The 16294-nt window shown below is 40.9% G+C and overlaps 1 protein-coding gene across 8 annotated transcripts in view; it reads left to right on the forward strand.

Annotated features, from left to right (window-relative positions):
• ABLIM2 (actin binding LIM protein family member 2) overlaps nt 1–16294 on the forward strand; it is a 136016-nt gene that overhangs the window by 21932 nt on the left and 97790 nt on the right. The gene's annotated exons all lie outside the window — the stretch shown is intronic.

Here is a 16294-nt window from a genome sequence, read left to right on the forward strand (position 1 = left end):
TGAAACTAAAAGCCAGTTTAGATTAAGTAAGTAATCAAAACAGTTCCTTCTGTTTTCTCTTTTTTTGACTTCCAAAGTGTTCTTCGGTGCTTTCCTCCAACCATATTTCAGTTTTCCCCCTTGGGGAACAGAAATGAATTTCTGAATCACGTTTTTCATCATGCAGGGCTGCATTTATTTACAGAGCTAGGTTGCAAGGGACCTCAAAAGAGCACCTGGTTCAACCTTTCATGGTAAAGGGAACCTAGATGAGATTATCTAGCACCCTTTCCAGTGCATCTTGAAAACTCCTAGCAATGGGGACTCCACCATGTTCCTGGGGACATTGTTTCAGGACATGATTGTTCTCACTGTGAGAAGTTTCTTTCTTACATCAAGATGAAACCTCTCCCATTGCAACTTGTACCCATTGTCTCTTTTTTTTTCCTCCATGTGGCTCCTTGTGAAGGGAGAGCCTTGATCCTTATTGTAGCTGCTCTTTAAATAGTGCGACACTGTGATGAGGTCCCCCTGAGCCTGCTCTTTTTCCTTCTTTCCTTGTAAGCTAAGCACATACAGGCAATGTGCAGACCATGGCATCTTCTGTTTGTGCTCACCACAACCTCACTCTGACATAGCACTGGGACCAGACCTTGGCAATCAGTTTCTCTCACCTCCTCTAAACTAAGGTCTCTGTGCAAAAGCCACCTGGGTACAGAGGCCGGATGGGGCCAGCACACTCCAGCATTTCCTGTCCCCAGACCACACATATCCCACAAACTGTTCCCACAGCACGATGAACTTTGTGTTTCAACCCTGTTGAAATCAGGGGAGTGAGATTAACATGGGATTTGGCATTGCATTTTCATCCATTCTTTACTGAACTGCATTTCTCTACATTCCCTGGGAAAATGGTCTGCAATATACTTAGTTTGTAAATAAGACACAATTTTATCAGTTGATGTTGTTTCTTCCCCTTCTATCTGCAAAAGGTGAATATAAAGCTTCAAACCAAAATACTCAATTTGACATAAAAATCATTTGCTGTCTGAATAAGTTGGCAGGTCGCAAATGAAGCAACCCAAACCTCGGTCAAAAAGATGTTGTGCATATATAGCTCAGAAATGTATCCATCAATGGCAGAACTGTTAGTTGCAGGACTGTGCAAGAAGTAGCACAGTGGCTGTACGCTCTGGGATTGTGTTTGTGTGAATGTAACACGTTTCTCCTATGAATGTGGTGTTGAAAGATAATTGATTGCAGAAATTCTGTAGTCTGAATGTGAAAAGAGGCAACATGCTAATGTATCTGACGGGGGTGAAGCACAGTTAGATTTGTATGGATGTAACTGAATCTAAGAAGAAATGCTGTGACAACTTCACCAAAGTTAACTGATTTGCACCTGTGTAAGGTAGTGTGACTTTAGCACCAGCACTTCAATAATGTCAATACCTATATATATTTGAAGTAACTGTATGACTGCAATAAAACAAGAGCTAACGCTTTCTTAATGCCAAGTTAAGCGAAGCAAGTAAAAAACAGGAGTTCATTTTTATAGTTCAGAGTTAAGACATTTCTATATACTGTAGAATACAACGTAAAAAAGAAAGAAAACCTTTGGAAAGGTCTTTAAATTATTGTTTGCAATCCTTTTAGAAACACCATTTCATATAGTGGAAAGTTAGCAAATTATAATTCAATTAACGATTAGGGGTGATTCATTGTGGCTTGGCTAGCAAAATGAACTGTTGTTTTCTACATTATTTTATCTTGCTTTTGCTTTTTGGTGTTGCTATAACAAGCAGGCATTGTTGTTACTATTATTCAGTTTGTACCAGTCAATGGAAAGAGAAATGAGCCATGGAAATTCCTTCTAAACTGTTTTTTCCCAGTTCTAAACATTTGGTCATTTCCAAGCCAGGGAATGTGTTTGTTCCCCTCCTCCTTTCAATAACACAGATGGAGCAAATATCAGCTGAGCAGGGGTGCAGCCTGGTCAGTGCTACAGGCCTGGGAAGAGGAAATAGCACCAAAATGCCAATTTCTGATTTAGGGTTATGGCTGTCTATATCTTAAAGCCCTAAAGATGAGGAGACTGGCAGGAATGTGGCTTGAGTAGCTGGTGGAGGTGCTAGGAGTGATTATCAGGCAGCCACAGAGCTGCAGAGCAGAAACAGGCATAGAGTCCAGTGGGTTTTTGTAAATTGATTCTTAAAATTTTGGAGCTACTTATGTGGAACTAAGCAATATAAAGAATATAAATTAGTTTAGATGTATTCCAATAAAACAAAACAATCTTTCTGGTTTGTTTCTTGGTATTAAAATGAGCTGAGGGACATAATTTCATTTCAGATGTTACTGATGAGAAATTGTAACCTTAGGCAAACAGGGAAAAGGCTGAACTGGTAGTGATGAGGAAATTGCTAAGATCAAAACTTTGGCTGAGTTCAGATATGAAATTAATGCTGTTGAAAGTCTTTCACTGAGATCAATAATAATTTTATTGGTGGGCTTCGCTGAGAACAGGGTGAAGGCCAACAGCATCACACTTCTAATGATGACTTTGCCTTTATCTATTTTACTTTCAGAACAGCACTCCACATTGTTGACAAATTCCTTAGTGATCATCAACCAAAACGAATGTATTTAAGTAGGCTTTGGATCTGACCTGCTGCATTGCAGCTACATCCCTTTATAGAGAATGGGATTTGGAAAGCAGGCAGAAAAAATGTTTTCTGGCATGGTCGCTGTGGGCTAAATGCAAGGATTAAAGCACTGGGAATGGGGCACATGCGCATGGGGCACGGAGAGCTGAAGATGAGGATGTGTCTAAAATCCTCTCTGCCCTCTGGGGCAGGTTTCTTGTTCAGGGCTTTTCACTTGGTATTCACACTCCAGATTCTGAACCTGATTGCAGTGTCTGTCCGTGCCTTTGTGAACCTGATCAGAGCTGTCCATGCAAAGGCTGGGGTTACATTTGTGGCGCTCAAGCCCTTGAGTGAGTGGAATTTGCATCTGTGGCTCCCTGTTGGATCTACTGGGGTTAAACTCACCAGACTGCCCTAATCTGGAGACTATAGCCAGTATAAATAAACTATAGTTTATTTTTGTTAAGAGTGATTTCTGCATGTGTGTTTGGCCACGCCCGTCCATGCATCAGAGACACGCTGAGCTGTGGGGCCTTCCAGCTATGCAACCTAGGCTTGGGGAGAAGTGTCTCCACAGGTTTCATCCAACAAATGTGCTGTGGATTCAGAAACGTCAATATAGTCATATTTTCTTGGAAGGAAGGTAACTCTTCAAAACGGAAGATTCTCAGATTTGTGGGGTGACACAGAACAAAGCACTCAGTACCCTACACTCTCACAAATGAGATAAACTACAACAGGCTCCTATAGGTGCTTTACCATCCACTACATATGGAAAACTGAGGGAAGGCACTTTCTTACAGTCCTCTGGACAGCTGGGAAATGAGATATGAAAAATCAGCTTGCTCTGCCTTTGGATGTGCTGAGGAGCAGGCGTGAGAAGTTGGTTTTCAGCCTTGCAGCTTTGGGCTGAGGTGTGTGGCATTTCAGGCACATTAATCTTTCCTTAGCACAAGTCCCAGGCCTCATAACTCTCAAAATCCTCCCTTTTTTGGGGGGGAGAGGGTAGGGATGGGATGAGTGGGGTAGGGGAGTTGTGTGCATTCATTGCTTTTTCTTTTTCTTTATAAGACACCTCCAACGTAAATTTCTGGATTCTAATTAAAACACAGGAGAGGTTGAATCTCTTTTTCTAAATAGCACCCAACCCACGTTAGCATCTGATAATTTGGTACGATAGGTAGCCGGTGATTGCAGAACTATAGCAATGTCTGGGTAATTTTTCGGATCAGAGGAAAGCAAAGAAGATCCTTTTATTCTACCTAATTACTTAGTTAATACTAGTTATTTTCTACTTAAACACTCAAAATTTCTGTAGATTAAAAATCCAGACAATTTAAATGGTAATTTGTATGTAAAACAATGATAAGTTAACATTTGGTGATCTCTTTCTCTCTTTGTGTGCATGTAGCATCAGCAGCCCACACAGAAAATTCCATCCCTAAAACCTACTCCATGCATTCATTTACTCCCAGAAGAAATACCAGAAAATGATCTTGGAGTCTTTGCAATGCCTGTCATCTTGCACCATTCACACGATTCCTTAAATGTCAAATTTGTATTGTAGTTTAATTCCTCCCCTACGTGCAATATTTGGCGGAACCAACTGACATATATTGCCTCATTTTGCTTCTTAGATTTTCCTCCCATAAAATGCCCGGCTTGGATTCTACGTTTTATCTGGGCAGTTCTTGTTACAGTACCATTTCTATTGCAGCCAGGATGCCTTCCCTTAACACAATACATCCCATTATGCTGTTCACTTTCCCAACTTACTGCTAGCTATTCAGAAGATGGTTTAAGTTTCCCTCTCACACTCTCAAGTCCTTTCTCTGATTAGTCCCTTGTAGTGCCTGACCTTTAAGAAACTAATACCTTTTGTTAATTGCTTGCCTTATCCTTATTACATGGCAGTTTTTTCTGCACTAAATCATAGCCTATGACCTCTACTTAAGCACAGCTTTTCTTATCTGATGTCTACTCCGTCTGTTACCTGCCATCCCTATCAGTTTCGTAAGGTTCATTTCTGAAGGTGTGCGACCTGCGGTTCCATTGCGGTGGCTTTCGTTGTCCCTTTGCTGATAACTGGACTGTATCCCTTTGCCCTCTGACCTGTGTCACTTTGCAAACAGCTTTCTGGACATGTCAGTACTCTCTCACCTCATTATGAGACAGGGTTTTGGTTTTCTTGGTCCTCTAAGGATCTTCTTGCACCCTTTTTCTGTGTTTGATAAATCACTTTTTCCCATTATAAAATCTGTGCTAAAGGCTTTGCAGGCTTTATGTTCAATTGCTGCTCGCTGTTTCATGTGTACAGTTTTCTGAAGAATACTAGATGGTGCTTTTATTCTAGTTGGGAGAGTAAAAGGGGATGGTGCACCCTTCAGTCTGGATCTAGGTCTGCTGTAGAGAGGTCCCCCTTGTAAGAAAGTAGCTGGGGGTGGGAGAATTTCTGGTTTCATTCACCTGACTTGCTGGCCAGCAGACGAGGGCTTTCATCATGAACTTCAGGGGTGAAGGAAGCTCTTTATTCCCCAGAGATAGTAGAGATGAGAGAAGGACTCATGACCCAGTTACTGCTGGAGCAAGCACAGCTGCTTGCTCTCTGGTAGGCAGAGCTCAGCATGGATTCTCAGCCTGATTTCATAAATATACAGCATTGTCAGTGTCTTATACTTCAGTACCTGTACTGCAGGAGCCCACAAATTGTTATTTTTTTGTGTGAATTGTTTGTGTGTGTTTCAATTAAAGATGACCATGTATATGGCTTATTGCTGTGTAGGAGATGAGAAGTGTTTTCTCATGCGTGCACTTGAAGATGAAGGTATTTGAGAGCCAGAACTTTAAATTCAGGCTGTTTCTGAGCGGGACAAGTTTTGGTAGGATGCGGCAGGTCACCGAGGGCACAGCTAGGTGACTCTGCAAATCCGTTCCCAGCAGGAATGGGATTGACACAAGAGAGGATGGGAGAAAGTTGGAAGACATGGGGTTAGTTTAGAGATACCATTTATCCAACTCTATCTCATTAAACCTTTACCCTTTTACTGTTCATTTTTGCTTCTCCCATGTTTTTCCTCTTTATTTGGATCTTAAGTGCTCAAGGGCAAGGACTGTTCAGCAGCAGTGCCAACTTCAAACACAACCACCAAGGAATACGTAAGTTCAGTTAATAAATGATGACAGGTAAAAGGAAACATCTGTTTCTTAATTTTATTTTTGTCCTAGTGATAAAGCATTGCCCAAGCCTGTACCATTACATACAGAGGTATACTTAATTTTATTGCATTTTTGTTTGATGTTTGTTCAGGATCATATTATCCTCAATAGAAAATCCAAGTAAACACTAACGTGGATCTAAACCACTGTAAGGCAAAAATGATATGAAGCAGCAATACAGCCAGTTTTTGAGACTGAAAGCAATTCTATGAAATATGATGAGTTCTTGTATTTTCCAGCATTTTAAAAGTAAAATTCATTAATTATAGATTGTTTCTGAAAATAAATTTCTTAATCTGTATTGAGACTGGACTCTAGTTTCCACTGGCTATTAAACAGTCATATATGTGGATGGTTAGAAACTAAGTGAGCGACTTAAAGCCCAGGGAGATAGTTGTATAAAATCATAGAACATCCTGACTTGGAAAGGACCCATGAGGATCGTTGAGCCCAACTCCTGACTCCACACAGGGAAACCTAAAGTTTAAACCAGTATGCAGATCCCAAGCATCGTAAGAATTGCTGTTTGCAAGGAGGTACATACATGTGGTATATTGCAAAGTCCCCACATCTCAGGTGTGTTAGCTCTGATTTTTAGAAAATGCTTACTTAGAAAGTACTCCTTATTTTATAGTGAAGAAAAACATCTACATTCTTCTCTATTTAAGAAAATAAATGTTTCTAAACATTTTCAAAGACAGGGTATGGAAAAAGCTCAAAATGGTCTAGTGAGGTGTGGTGTGAGCATGGAAGAGCAAGAGCTGAGTTTGACTATATATATTGTCTGTCGCCTTCAGTTAGCATTGACGTTCATTTTAACTTTTACTGGGAAGAAGGAAGTGAATACAGGAAAAAACATGAGTTAATTAGGAACAGATCTGAAATCTATTTAAAATGCCATTTACAACCAATGGTATCATAAGCTATAAAGAGTTTGCAGCCAACTAATCCATTCCAGAGTGGCCTAAATTCGTTGCTAAGCTGTCTGGCTGCTGTTTGCAAAGACATCAGTGAAGCCATTGACCTCAGCCATGTAACCTTGGTGAAAGGAAACCTGAAACAGAGGATGGGTGAGGGCATTGCTGTGGATACCAGAACTTCACTTGAAATTGTAAGAGAAGCCAAGTGCCTCATCCTTTGCTATAGCAAGGCCAGTGTGCTGTTACTGCCTTTAAAACGGGGGAGTTGCAGGTGTCTGGCCTATGTTGATTTGAGAAATCAGTTTAAAGCTATACTGGTTTCTGGATCATTTGCATCAGGAGTGTCAGGAGGCAGTGTCTGAGCTGTCTTGCCTGTGCTGCTGTCACTGCTGTCTCTTCTCGGGCTCCCCTGAGCCAGCCCATCACACTGATGAAGTACAATGGTCTTGTGCTTTGTGCCCATAAAGTGTATGAGTGATGCTGGAGTTTCACAGAAGCACCATCGAACCCTTCTGAGCTCTTCAAGTGTGATTTCTGCTTTCCTGTAGCCAAGTAGTGAGACCACAGGGGAAGCTCAAAGATTACACCTAGAATTGTAAATACAAATTAGTACACTATGTGACTGCATTATGATCATATAACAGTAAAATGCAAATTATATATCATTTAGCCTTGGAAAAGAGAAACCCTGGTGAGCAGAGGGAAAGGCTGTGTTAGAGTGAAAGTGCTTTCACTTTTCCTGCCTATTAATTTACGTTCCTTTGGAGTATTGCTATTTAGCAAAGTGCCTTCTGTGTTTCTGCCAAGTTAAAGTAGCCGCTGGGAAAAACTAAGTAGGCCAAATCTTGCAAGTATCTGGAGAGCTCAGGCAGGGTGGCCGATGGTGATCCAGAAGAGTGTGGGGATGGATCTGGCCTCACACAGACAGTACAAGAGTATTGAGCAAAATAAAATCCTGCCATAAGGATTTAATGCCAGAAGTCAGTTGCTGCAAGATAACTTGTATGTAAGAATTTTTATAAGTTGAGTAATTCATAGTTTTGATTAAATGTGCAGAACATGGGACCTTCAGGTCTGCTCTCTGGGTCTCAGGCCATGTTGGCTGGGGGCTATTTAAAAGTTATAGACCACATCTGGCATGGCCCTGGACAGTGACGTACTAACCATATAGATTTCTGAAGTCAGAGCTCTTCAACTGCCTTATAGAAATCCTCTTCTGTTCCCAGCAGACAATACTGGAAAAACAAATGTTTTGTTTCATATCCATTACAAAATGTAAAGACATTTTCTCAAAGTAATAAACCAAAGGGAAACATTCTGAAACTCGTGAGAATTCCTGATTTCTGCTGTAAGTGATGGGCATTTCTGTAAGATCTACAAACTGTCAGCTTTTTCTGGCTTCTCATCATGAAATGCTTTCAAACTTGATCATAATGGCATGTATATGCTTTTGAAGCATTGATGCTTTTTTTAAAAGAAAGAATAAAGAGCCTCCACCCCCTCTTTATATAGTGTTTATAACCATTTATCCATAGTGAGCTGATAAGAGCTTCACTAAGCCATGAAACTTGTACTTTATTCTACACAAATAAGCCCCCCCTTTTCTTTTAAACAAAGAAAAAACCACAATATTTCAAGTTTTAAACAATAGTGGGGTTTTTTTGATGGAGAGTGGAAGGTATTGAACTATCTGTGAAATGATTTGGCATTGACTGTTGAGGTCAATGGGGACTCACCCTTTAACATAAGTGCAAATTGGATCAGTTCAATAGATTTTAATACAATTCAGTCCAAACTATTCTTCAACCTGCCCGGCAGAGTGAACTTGCTGTGCTTTTTGTGGGTGGTGCTACACAAACTGTGCTGCTTTCACAGCCCTCCCTCAGCAGTGCCAGAAGCTGTGGAGACCTGTTTTCACGTTTACACCTCTGACTGGTTTCTGTTTGCTGAAGGAGAGGATAAAACACTGTGTCTTTGCTGCTATGTAACCAAGCAGGCACTGAGTGGGTAAACGGTGGTGAGTATGGAAAGAGGAGAGTATTTGGCTTCTGTGAAGCCCCAGGGAGAAAAATGATCTGCATTGTGAAAAAGGGAGGTGCAATCTTGTTCCTATTCCAGCATTTTACTCCAGGTTTAGACAGTTGTTCTGCAAGCCATCAGTCCCCTTTCCAATGCATAAGCCGCCTTACCATCTTCATACAGATTTAGTCCAAAGCAAGTGAGAACTCCAGATTTTAATCCTCATGGAGTATTCACATGATAACTGGGCCAGCAAGTATTGCTTTAAATAACTCAACACATTGCTGTTATTCCAGTGATACATGATGCAACTCCATTTGAGCAATCAGGGAGAGAATTTTGGCTGCCAGGTGTCTTGCTGATCACCTTTGGGAGAGAGACGAGTTTACAGCATCTCCTGACACCAGTGCTGTGCCCTCCTGCTCCACGGGGAAGGGACAGCCTTCACTGGGGGGATGACCAGAAGGGTTTCCTCACTACCTCAGCCTGTATTCTTGATTTGTGGCCAGGCAATTTGCAGGTTTTCCTCCTTAAAGACTTTTTCCGCCAGATGCCAAGCAGCACCCTGCAGTAGCTATAAGGTGGCATCACCTGATGCAAAGAGCCATCTCTGGCATGTTCTGTGTCCGGTCCCTCTGGGACTTTGCCAGCGGTGCCCTACCCCATGGACATGACAATATTTAGGCTTGTGCAGGATGCTATTTTTACACAGCGGCAGTGAGGTGCTGGCTCACGTCCTGTCCTGCTGTGTGTGGGTGCTGCAAGAGTCATCTGACCCCAGGCATGTTGGTGTCAGAGCTGCCTCAACTCCTGGTTCCCTGCCACTCTGGCTGAGCTTCTCACCACCAGCCGGCCACGCAGCAGCGGTGCTTCTGGTGGCATTTCCCCTCCAGAAGGGAATTAATGCAGGAATGCTGGAAGATACAGGTACAGTGTGACAACTGCATTTTGGAGAGCCTAGACTTGAAATGATTTGTCTTTCATCTAGAGCTGCGGTGATTAAATCATTGATACCATCATGAGAATAGTTATTCTGTGTTTATGTGGAAACGCAGCAGAGTGGAGGAAGATGGTTAAACTTTTATTTGACATTATGCTTCATATAATTATATGAATGATGATTTGGGAATTATAATGATACTGGCACTTAGCTGACAGCTTAGTTTGAAAATTTTCCTCATTTAATTTAGATTGACTTTATTAGGTTGTGCTGAAAAACAATACCTATTGCATTAAGCAGATATATTGGAGTGCTGTTCCTATATTCTTTCTCACTGTAATCTTGCTAAATCTTGCTATACAAAAATAGCCTTTACATTGCCACAGTAACGGTTCCTAAAATTAGCAGAGATTTTTACTAACTGCCTTTGGATTTGGTAAATATTTTATCATAATAATGAGGGCAGGAGGTTACCTCCTGCTGAGCTTGTTTACGTGATGTGAATTCTGCACTGAGCATATGGTGAGATTTGGAGCTCTTGCATGCTGAGTACTTGTGCTGTGCTGCATCTCTTATGCATGGTTGTATTCGCATTCTGCTGGGTAACACCTCTCCTGTGCCTCTGATCCCATAAACTCTGTAATTAGCGGTAAAAGCAGAGGTTGCTCCAGTTGTGCTGTCTGCTTGCTGTCCTGTATCAAGTATAGGTCACTCTTCTGATTGTGAACATAGGAGGTGCTGGAAAAGGCATGCAATCCTTTCCTTAGTTCCACAGGAAAGGCCCTGTAGAAGCTATTCTAAGTAATAGAAGCAGGTATGCATTTCAGAAAGGAATGTGATTCTTGAACCACGTTAGTTTGTATTTTTGGACTTTGTGAATTAATTCAATTAAATAGAGAACTATTAACATAAGGGTTTACCGAATTTGGTGAATTACCTGTCTTGTGGTGTAGGGACTAAACAGAGAAGCAGCAGTAGTGCTTTGCTGTAGGAGCCACAGCAGAGGTCTTGGGAAGAGCAATATTTCTGGGGGAGCGGCTGGACCCGCTTGGTGCAGAAAAGCCTCGTTTGGGGAAGGGAGCAAGCTCGAGTGCATGAGTGGCAGTTCAGCCCTCTATGGCCAAGTGGAGGGCTTGGGGGACTATGTAACCTGGACATTGAAAGCAAAACTTCTTGAGTTTTCCCTGTGCTGCTGCTGCTTCTGTTGTGAGATGTACGGAAGGCATTGTGTTATACGGAAAAGCCACCATAAAGCATGCAAACAGATTTGAAGTGGCTTTTAACACAAGCTGCTAATTGAGAAATAAGGTAAACCGCTTATTTAATGTTGCAGAACATCTAACACATAAGCTCCTTGGGCAGGTTTGGTGCCTGTCCGTTTGGGCACACTTGGCTCCCTCCTACCCTGGTGCCTGGACCACTGGGGTGCATGGCTGGGCAGGGCTGTGCCCAGGGAGTTGCTCTTCCCTGTTGCAGAGAGCGGTTGGAAGGATGGATGGGGAAAGCTTGTGGAGTTACCATTTCATAATCGCTCTTTTTCTCATCCTTTCTGTGGAAAGGACCATTGAGGTCTTGGGCCCCCACAAAGCTCCATAATGAATCACCAGTTCTTAGAGGAAAATAAAACCTCCCTTATCTAAAGTAAATTTAGAGCTCACACCCATATAGTTCTCTGAACATTGCATGTATTACTTATTACTGTGTTATATTATCCTTACCCCCATGCCAGCATTGGAAGAACTCCTAGTCATTGTATTTTACACGCAGACACAAGACAGGGAGGGAGCAGGGGCCAGCTTTAGGCATTTAAACCCAGGAGTAATGCTTCATGGGATATTTAGAGGCACTTAAATGTTTGTTTCTTTTCCTTTCATCTGGGTGTTTTTAAATCCAATCCTGAGTGTTTTGACTGAAGTGACACAAGGCAGGTTTGGCAAAAAACCAACTTGAACTCCAATCTCTAATTCTGGTTGGTGCTGCTGCACTCATCTGCTTCTCCTTTAATCCTGCTCGGAGAAGATTGCAAATTTAATTCCCCTCCGGGCTGCTGTGCACCACACCCTCCACAGATCGCTTGATACAGCATTTCAGCAATCAATATGTCTGTTTCTCAAATAGTCAGTAAATGGCACTTGGGCCTCATCTTTGTTTATTTTGATTTTGGGTAACCACCTCTGGCTATAGAGATGAAAGCTTTCAGTGTCACACAGAGATGATTTTCTGCTAATTCCTTCATGCAAAATAATACCTGCTGTCACAGCTGAGCTTTTCTGGTTCAGAGTTAGAATGTGGTCTCTGCCTTTGTTGAAAAAGCTGAACATTTTTATGAACTAAACAGCCGATATTGATAATTGTAGATATTAATGTGTTTTTTTTATTTTTTTCCTCAAAACAAAATGTTTTCATCTCATGAAGTGAATGTAATGGATTGTGAAAAGGGACGTTCCGGGTGAATTTATACAGGAAACAGTAGTGCTGATTGTTGCTAAAGAAAATTAATGTAGCTTTTCCACTGATGGAGGGTTGCTGTTGAAGGCAAATGATATTTTGTTTGTATAAGCTAACCTAACTTCCAGAACTGGATGAAAACAAAAGTGCACAAAAAGAATGGGGGAGAGAGGACCCTCCCCAGCTCCTTTGGATTTCTTTTTACCATGGCCTTTAGGTTCCACACTATTCATCCAGAAACATCGGTGAGGAGTTAGCACTTTCCCTGCATTGAGAGGTAATTGTTGGGATTACAAAAACGTGTCCTTTAGGAATAAAATATTTATTGACATAAATGTTGTCTCTCCATTCAAATTACATCTTAGTTTAGATCACAGCATGCTTTAAAATGTTCATGTGAAATATCACAGAAGGCCAGGTCAGATGGGGCTTTGAGAAAACCGATCTGGTGGAAGGTGTCCCTGCCCATGGCAGGGTGTTGGAACTAGGTGTTGGAACTGAATGATCTTTGAGGTCCCTCCCAACCCAAAACATTCTAGGATTCTATGATTCTAATTGTGTCATTTGGCTCTTTGTCATGTCAGGCACCAAGAGCAGTAAATCTTATCAGGTGGTTTTTCAGAACATGGTTAAATAATGTGGAGTAAATGGGATATGTGGCCTTATATTGAACAAAGCCAGTGAAAGTCTCTATTATTAGCTTCATACTTGAGGTTTGATCCAAGATTGAATGTATATTCTTAATCATGTCACTTTTTAACTTTTCAGTATTTGATTTCTAAGCTCAGTAATGGCTTCTATGGGTTCTTATGCTAAATTAAAACAAAAATGCACCAAACTGGAAAAAGCATTTGGACTATATCAAATTCTGCAGTTTGTGGGCATATGTTTTTTCATCAGTTCTGTAACCTACCGTGAAGATTTCTCATCTGACTGCCGGACAGCCTGATAGCAAAGGGTTTGTCATCCTCTGTGTGGGCTGGTCCTAGACAGGATCTTTTGCCAAGGGTTTGATTTCCCTCAGCAGTTTGCTCATAGCAGAGAGAAGGTGACATTTTCCATGCCAGGCTCCAGAGTGGAGCATGGCCAGGGACTTGGGAATCTTCTCCCTTCTGCCATGCCACCACCATCAGCTTGTCTTGTGCTGCTTTCCAAATGCTCCTGTCTCATCCAAATCTCGTCCTTATCTCTGGCACCTCATCCTGGTCCCCACTGCTGTTAAATCCTACTTAGTCTAGCAATGCCAAAGGAGCCATGCTTATTCAAAGGAGTGTTTTTTTTACCGCATGTTGTGTATTTTTATGGATCCGGTGTACATGTCACAATGTCCATCTCTGTCAGTCTTCAGCCTTTACTCCAAGTACTTCCAAAACCAAGGTGCTATGCTTTCTTTTTAACATTGAAAAACAACAGATTGTGTTTTATCCTTTTTACACCTTTATAAAAAAGCTTAAACAGGTTGTCTGAAATTTTCCCTGAAGAAATGAGCTCGAAAACACCAAATCTGAATAGTGTCTATGTGAACAGTTGAAGTTTGGCAAAGTTATAAGCACACTGAAAACATCACTTTACAGTTGTCATAAGGTGTATAATGCAGCTTAAGTAACGAGTGATACCACTGTCCCCTCTTCCCCGTGATACTTGCAGCATGGCATATGTCTCGAACAAGCAGTATAGAAGTAAATCTGAGGGATGTATCTTACCTGACAATTTTTTAATAAACCATTGCTAATTCAATAAGCTGTACTTTATCTAGAACTCTAGAATTACGTACTGCGTAGCCTGTTGGAGAGAGGCTGAGACTTGACATCAGAAATACGTGAGCACTGGACATTTGGCAAGATTCTTTGCAGTGATATCCCCAGCAGACGGGTCTTGCAGACCAAAAAAGTGCTGTGGAAATTGTTTGCTAGTTCATTTCTTGCCAGTTTTTGTCCTTGTGAAAAAGTGAGTGCTGTTAGGGTTTAAGGATTGGTGAAGATACCTCTGCTAGAGCAGAATGCAGTCTGGGAGAAAGGGAAATTTGGATAACCAGGCATTTTATTTGTATTTCTGTTTAGAAAAAGTCATTTATAGTTAAGAGAATTTCTAGTTCAATTCTATAAATCAGGGTATAAGTATTTAATTTTTAATGAGCTCTTTAGTTATGATCTGGTGAGTAGTCTCAGATCATTACATTTCATCAGTAGTTTGCTATTTCACACATTAAATGTTGATTGTATCTTCTGCTGCTTCAAAGACTGATTTTGATACATAAAGACATAAAAGTAGAAAGCTAAAAATTACCGTGTAAACACATTTCCTTAAATATGATTTGAAACATAAGTTAAAATGTTAAGTTCCCTGATATAGTTAGTTTCTCAAAATTGTCAGCAGTTGCAACTTCAACATAAAGCTTAATATATTTTAAAATACTGAAACATAAAACTAATATTAATAATTTTGTGGTGCTACCTGAAAGAATAAGTATTTAAAACTGTCTTCAGTAGCACACGTTTATAATGAGCCCAAAGGCAACGTATTCCCACTGGAGTTTTGTGTGATAGTGAGTAGTCTAGTTCGGAACTGAGAGTAAAGCAAAATAATTATGCATCTGTCTGCCATGAATATTTTAAATATGATTTGTGTTACTTCAAGATTAATGGCAGAATTCCAACAGAAATACTACATCTTTTCCTTTGAAATTTATTTTATAGGTGAGTTGTTGTTTTTTTTTTTCTTTTTTTTTTTTAAATTCTAAACCTCGATCCAGAGACCTGAAGGGAAGCAAATATGTGAAGTTTTCCTGCCCTGTAGCTCTGGACACTGAGCACCACGGGCATCATGGAAAGCAAAACTTTCTGTTTTCTTCCAGTTTTTAGCCAGGTTGAATGGGGCTTTGAGCAAACTGGTCTAATGGAAGGTGTCCCTGCCCGTGGCAGGGGGGTTGGAACTAGATGATTGTTAAGGTCCCTTCCAACCCAAGCCATTCTATGGCATTATGACCCTATGTTTCTGCCCCGCCCATGGGGCACACCACAGCACAAGATCATGGCCATCTTCAGGCCACTGCACTGGCCAGTCTCTGAAGGCACAGGGTGAAGCCTCTGAAGAGACACTATTCAAAAAGCCTTAGCCAGGAGAAGAATCAAACGTGAACAGAAGTCAGATGTTTAATCATTCCAATCAGAATTTTGTATTTCAAATCTAACTTTTTTAGACCAAAATGTTCTTGGTGAGGTCAGTTCTTTTAAAGTTAAGTCTTCCATGAGTTAAATACTACAAATTTGATGCTTGTTAATAATTGCAGAGGGAGCAAATGTTCTTTGTCCATAGTTATGAACTTTTAGCAGCTACTTTACTAAGTAACTCAGGAAAATACTTCAGTTTCTTACAGGGTTGATTCTTTTTTAGGGTGGGTAGTTTGTTTTGGGCAGGTTACAGTAAAGACAAATTCTCATCTCAAAAGTTAAGTATTTCAAAGTTCAGAGTTTCCTCTGTTTTCCTATGAAGAATAAGTCAGACCCTCATATTAGCTTGGACTGTGTGTGCTGTTTGCTCTGTGTAAATTTGGACATCTGTTTTTCTATAGACTTCTAATTGCCTGTCATGCTGTGTTGTTTTTATTGGAGATGTACTTAATTATAACCAGGGCTTCAGTAATAGTTCCAAAGTTCACGTTGCCTTGAGCAGGACTTTTTTGACAATCCAGAATGTGTCATTTCAACAGACAAGGCAGAATGCTAATGGGTGGTGAATAATGCTACAGGCACTGCAATCCCATGTATCTTTGGGTAAAATGTGCAGAAACTCCTCTAGAAGACTGGATGGGAGGCTCAGCATCTCATTGAAATACTGACTTCTTAAGGTCAGTGGATGTGGAAAGGCCTTTTAGGTATCACCACTAGGTGCTAGCAGTGGGGATGAGGTGAGAATAGAAGAGGAAGAGCAGCAAGGTCAAATATTAGAGAATAACAGCTGGATGACTCTCAGTTACTGATTTTGGTATCACCTGTTATATGTGTTCCAGCCGTGATGTTTGCTCTCTAGACTCCTAGTACACTGTGCTAAAAGATTGATGCAAGTACTTTAGCAGAATTGCAAGAATAAGGTCCTGCCTCACCTGTTCCACATAACACATGGAG

This window comes from Strigops habroptila, chromosome 7 (genome assembly GCF_004027225.2).
Source record: "Strigops habroptila isolate Jane chromosome 7, bStrHab1.2.pri, whole genome shotgun sequence".
NCBI lineage: Eukaryota > Metazoa > Chordata > Aves > Psittaciformes > Psittacidae > Strigops > Strigops habroptila.